Source organism: Nannospalax galili, unplaced genomic scaffold (assembly GCF_000622305.1).
Source record: "Nannospalax galili isolate Female #2095 unplaced genomic scaffold, S.galili_v1.0 scaffold155, whole genome shotgun sequence".
In the NCBI taxonomy this organism is placed as follows: Eukaryota; Metazoa; Chordata; class Mammalia; order Rodentia; family Spalacidae; genus Nannospalax; species Nannospalax galili.
In genome coordinates, this window is record NW_008339923.1 from 8,680,975 (window position 1) to 8,687,457 (window position 6,483).

A 6,483-nucleotide genomic window follows, 5' to 3' on the forward strand; every position below is an offset into this window, starting at 1 on the left:
TTCCTCATCTAGCAGTAATCAGTTGTCAATATGCCTTTAGATAAGATTGGGGTCTGCTGTTCATTTTCCCAGTTCTATGCTGGGTTATTGTCTGGGAGTCTCTTGGTCCACCCTGGCCACCAACTCAAAGGAAGGTATCTCCTGTCTGGCATTGTTTCTTGTTATGCAGTCTTTAGCTATACATATGGATGCTTAAAAAGTTATATTGACCCCTTTAATCTTTGGTTATACTTTCCTTTTGAGTGTTTGAGACCTGACAGTTGGCCCAGATAAACCAATTTATTTTTACTCTTAGGGCTGTTTGAGGATCTGTTCCTCAGGGGTTACGTGGGCTTGGGAGGAGCCCCTGGCTCCTTTCTTTTACCAGTTCCATCTATGTGAAAATAAGCCAAAGGTCCTACTCAACCATGGCTGGCTTCGCTTAGAAGCATGGAGGAAATGTTTCCAGTGTATTGACCCTCCTCTTTGTAGACTGGACACAGGTTCAAGTCCATCTGGTGGGGTCTCCATGGCCTCCTTAATCAAGAGGACAGGTGACTCATCACAGTTACAGGACATTTTGCAAGAGGCTCATAGTCCCCTGGAACTTACTCAACCTAGGAGGGCAAGGAGCAAAAACTGTCCTTTATGTCCCTCTGACCAAATTATTATAGGCCTCAAAGTATGGCTGTTAAACATCCAAGAAGGTTAGTTCTACCAGTCTGGTACTTTTAAGTACCATGTGCCATGTAGATAAAGCTTGAGCAAATACCAAATGTTCTCAGATAAACCTTCCCTAGACAGATATTATATTCCTTGATCTAGTTATATGTATAATTTGTCAATAGGTTGATGGACTAACATGGTTCCCTCTGATTTTTAAAAACTAGCTGGGTATTATTTATCTTTCACATTGTCTAACCTTTCTACCATGGTTTCCCCATTGAAGGTGCCCCTGTATTTCCCATTTCTCCCTTATTAATACCCTTCTCCTATGGTCCCAGCTCTCTTGAGCTCCTTCTTTCCCTTTATCCCCTAGGTTCCTGTATAACCTTCCCTCCCCACTCCCCTTAAAATAACCCCATTAAAATTTTTATTTATTATTTTTATATTTTTATGTGTATGCATGTATTGCCTGCATGTAGGTAAGTGCACCCGTGTCGTGCAATACCTGCGTGGGTGCTAGGACTCGAACCCAGGTCTCCTGCAAGAACAACCAGTGTTCTTAACTGCTGAGCCATCTCTCCGGCCCCAAAATAACCCCATTTTTATCCATATTGCCTTCATTAATGCCTGTTTCCTACTGTTCTTCTCCTTCAGATTCTTTTCCTTTACCTCCTTGGTTCTTATTCATTATCCTGGTTCCTATAGTTCTGTCTGGATACACACTTACTTATCAGGATTTGGTGCTAGGATCCACATATGAGGGAGAACATGCATTTTTTTTTTCTGAGTCTGTGTTACTTCACTTAGTATAACAGTTTCTAGTTCCATCCATTTACCTGAAAATTTCATGATTTCATCTTTCTTTACTCCATCATATAAATGAACCACATTTTCATTATCCACTCGTCAGTTGAGGGACGCTTACGTTGCTTCCATCTCTTAGCTACTGTCAAAAAGAGCAGCAACAAACATGGGTACAAGTGTCTCTGCAATAGGGTGAGTTCTTTGGGTATATGCCAAGGAATGCTATAACAGGGTCAAATGGTAGGTTCATTTGTAGTTTTTTAAGAGTTCTCCACACTGCTTTCCATAGGGGTTGAACAAGTTTGTAATCCCACCAGCAGTGGATGAGCATTCCCCTTTCCCCACATCCTCTCCAACATTTGGTATCATTTGTTTTCTTTATCTTAGCCAGTCTGACTGCGGTAAGATGAAATCTTAAAGTGGTTTTAACTTACATTTCCCTAATTACTAGTGATGCTGAACACCTTTTAAGATGCTTCTTAGTTGTCTTTATTTCTTCTTTTGAGAACTCTGTTCAGCTCCTTAGCCCAACTTTTAATTGGGTTACTTTCTTGATTCTTTAATTTTTGAGTTCGTTGTATATTCTGGATGTTAAACCTCTGTCAGATGTGTCACTGGTGAAGATTTTCTCTCATTCTGTGGATTTTCTCTTCACTTCCTTGGTTGCTTCTTTTGATGTACAGAAGCTTTTTAGTTTAATGAGATCCCATTTGTTGATTCTTGACCTTGTTTCCTGAGCAATTGATATCCAGTTTAAAAAAATCCTTTCCTACACTTATATCTTGTAGGTTATTGCCAATATTTTCTTCTAACAGTTTTAGAGTTTCAGGCTTCACGTTGAGGTCTTTGATCCACTTGGAGTTGATTTTTGTGTAAGGTGAAAGATAGGGGTTTAGTTTCATTCTTCTACAGGTAGAGATCCAGTTTTGCCAGCACTATTTACTGAACCTGCTGGCTTTCCTCCAGTGAATGCAAAAGAGATTTTCTTAATGAAATCAGTTGTAAAAACTAGGAGAAGCCTCTTCTTTAAATGGATGGATAATAGCATGCTGTTAAAAGAATCTCTCTCTGTCTCTGTCTCTCTTTGTCTCTCTGTTTCTGTCTGTCTCTCTGTCTCTCTGTCTCTCTGTCTGTCTCTCTCTCTCTCTCTTACATATCAGGGAAGTATAACCTCACATAGGAAAAAAAGTAAAGCACCAGCAAGTGACCCTTAAGAGATGGAGCTCTACAAACCTTTGGACAAATAATGTGGTTTCATTTTAAAGAAGCTCAGTGAATGATGTAATAGCAAGAGACAGCTAAATACAATCTGGAAAACAATGCATAAACTAAATTAGAAGTTCAACATGGAGCTAGAAACCACAAAAAAGAACCTAACAGGAAGCCTGTAATGGAAGAACAGAATGACTGAAATAAAAATTTTGATAGTGATCTTCAGTAGGAGACTCAGTCAAGAAAGAATCAGTGAACTTAAAAAAAAGTCATTTGAAATGACCCTATCAGGGGGAAAAAAAGAGGAATAAAAAGAGCTCAGGAAGCCAATGACAAGGCTTACAGAAGACCATCAAACACAACAGTGTGTGCCTTATGGAGTTGAAGGAACAGAGGAAGGAAGGGGACAGAAAACTCATGACAGAAAACATTCTAAATCTGCAGAGGGACGTGAATATCCAGATCTGTGAAGCCTAAAGAACGTGAATGTATGTCATGAAGAGAAGTTCACTGAGACACATTATAGCCAAAGTGTAGAAAGGCAAAGGCAAGGAGAGAGTTTTCTAGGCAACAAGAGAAAAATGACTTCTCACATCCAAGAATTACTCCACAAAACTATTAGGAGATTTCAGTAGAAATCTTGCAGGTCAAGAGAGAGAGTGGCATAATATATTCAAAGTGTTGAACGAAGAAGAGAAAAGAGGAGGAGCAGGAAAGAGGAGGTGGAAGATGAGGAGAAAGATGGAGAGGAGGAAAAGGAGGAGGAACAGCAAAGAACAAAATAAAAACTCCAAAACACCAAAACAAACAATAAAAAACTACCAGCCAAGAAAACTCTAGCAAGTCAAGCTCTTCAGAAACGAAGATGTAAAGACTTTCCCAGTCAAAAGAGAAGGGAGTTCTTTATCACCAGACGTGCCTTACAAGAAATGCCAGAGGAAATCCCCCAGGTTGAAATGAAAGGACACTATCAGCATAAAAACATATGAAGATGTAACAATTATTGGCAAGCCAATACAGCAGTCCCCTGCTCATCTATGGGTTTACGTTCCATGTTTTTGGTTACCACAATCAGAAGCTATGAAATGGGGAATTCTAGAAAGAAACAGAAGCATAAATTGCATGTCACTCTGAGCAGTGCGATCACCATCCTTCCCAGGATGTAAATCCTTTCATTGTCCGGCATATACACACTGTGTGTGCTGCCTACCCAGTACTTATGTAGGCTCAAACCCAGTTATCAGAGCAACTGGTCCGTATACAGCAATGCTTGTCTCCAAGTCTTCTTTATTTTACTTAGTGCTGGGTTCAAAGAATGAAAGTAGCAGGTGGCAATTCAGACATGGCAAAGAGAAGTCACGAAGTGCTTTCTGGAAGGGAAAAGATGAATGTTCATGTGCTGTGGATGTTAAGTTGTATAATGTGAGTGACTCTCTGTAATGTGAAGTTGTGGAAAAGGAAAAGGAAATTCATGCTAGATTTCCTGTTGTACTTCAAAATAAGATGGATTCATGGCCACAGTGCTTTATCTTGTCATATAGGCACTGTGCCATCCCAGAAGGGTGAGTATAGCTCTAGGAGAGACACTGTCAGATGAAAATGAGGGCCCACATTCATGCAGTTTATTACAGCGTATTGTTAAAATTGCTATACTTTATTATTAATCTCTCACTGTGCTTAATTTATAAATTAAGCTATCAGATATGTATGTACAGGAAAAAGTCAGGCATTCACTGACGGTCTTGGATAAGGGGGAACTACTGTATAGCAAATTCAGAATAATAATACAGTAGTGATAATACTTTTAAAGTATCACTCTTAAAATATTTTATTTATTATTTTTATGTGTATGAGTGTATTGCATGTATGTAGGTAGGGGCACCTGTGTCATGCAATGCCCACAGATGTCAGAAGAGGGTGTCAGATCTCCTGGAACTGGAGTTACAGATTGTTGCTAGCCACTATGTGGGTGCTAGGAATTGAACCCGGGTCCTCTTCAAGAGCAGCCGGCACTCTTAACTGCTGAGCCATCTGTATCAATCAACTTTAATTCTAATATAAAAGTTGAAAGATGAATAACTAACCTAAAGCTTGTAAAATTTCTTAGCTAATACATAGTATATCAAGATGTGCCATCAAGTAGAGTAAAAAATATAATAACAACTGAGAAGTGAACATGTAGAGATTGTGTGTGGTTATTATGATTGTTATAAGCTCAAAATAGAATTATAATTATAAGATGTTTTATGTAAACCTTATGGTAATGGCACAGATAAAATCACTAGTAGATACACAAAAGATTTTTTAAAAAAGAAAGAAAACTACCACTGCAAAAACCAAAATAAAACAAAACAAAACAAAACAAAAACTAACCAATCACAAACTTAGCAATGGAGAAGGGACAAAGGAGCTATAAAACAGTTGAAAATTAACAAATGGCAATAGTAAGATATTACCAATCAGTTATTTAACTGCTAAACAAATTTGAAATGACTTCAGGTGTCTCTTAAAATAGCTTTTCCTTGGGGAATCAGGGCACTGTGGCCACTGTGGGACCCACCCAGGAAAGATGCTAGCACCAGGAATCTGGTGGCTGAGGCACCTAGGGAAGCAAAGGTAGGTGGGGGCAGGCCCAGGCCCAGAGGGCTCCTGGGGACCCCAGGGAGGAACTGGGTTCCTCTGGATGCAAAGGATCAGGAAGCAGTGGGGACTCTGGGCCGAGAGGTCAGCCCTGGTGTCTGGGGTGCCAAGACAAGAAATGGGCCAATACCCAGGCCAGGAGATGAGATGGGGTGGGGGAGCTGGGAGGGTGAATGAGGCTGGGAGAATCAAGGCACAGTGGGTACCGCTGGACTTACCCAGGAAAGATGCTGGCACCAGGAACAGATCTTCAAACGGCCTTAAGAGTAAAAATAAATTGTTTTATCTGGGTCAACTATGTGGTCTTAAACACCCAAAAGGAAAGTATAACCAAAGATTAAAGGGGTCAATATAATTCTTTGAGTCCATGTGTATAGCTGAAGGCTACATAACAAGAAACAATGCCAGACAGGAGATACCTTCCTTTGAGTTGGTGGCCAGGGTGGTCCAGAGACTCCCAGACAGTAACCCAGCATCGAACTGGGAAAATGGACTGCAGACCCCAATCTTATCTAAAGGCATATTGACAACTGATTACTGCTAGATGAGGAAGAGCTGATCTTCCTAAAACAAGGAACTCTAGATAGGCTGACCAGATTCAGTGAATGGACAAGCACTGGGGACCTGCTGGGGGTGCTGACAACACAGTGGACAGTAACAGGGATGACAGAGTATATGGGCTCCAGTGGGGGGGGCGCTATGGGAGGGTGCCATTTGGGAAGTGGTTATATAGATGAATAAGAGTGTTTGGGATGTTCTGTATGATATACACACACACACAAAAATCAACAAATTTAAAAAATGAGTTATATTTGAGGAGGAAGTATAAAATTTTGCTTCATGTTAATTAGTAGAGGTGAAAAACATTACCATTGAAATCTACCTGTTGACCTTATATCCATGTTCAAGTGCCAAGGATCCGAGTGTAACCGACTGTGACTAGTAATAATCAGATACATAGAGATTAGAAACACATGTGCAAACCTCTAAGTGTTAGTAGCATTAATAATGAATGTTTCTGTAGGAAACGGTGTATTTTAAAGTGAAATGGAGATCTTTTTTAAAGGTTAAAACCTCATTCAGTTTTATGTCTTATTGGGTTTATACTGAGTCCAATATTGTATGACTATATTGGACTCAGTATAAACCCAATAAGACATAAAGTTGAATGAGGTTTTATGT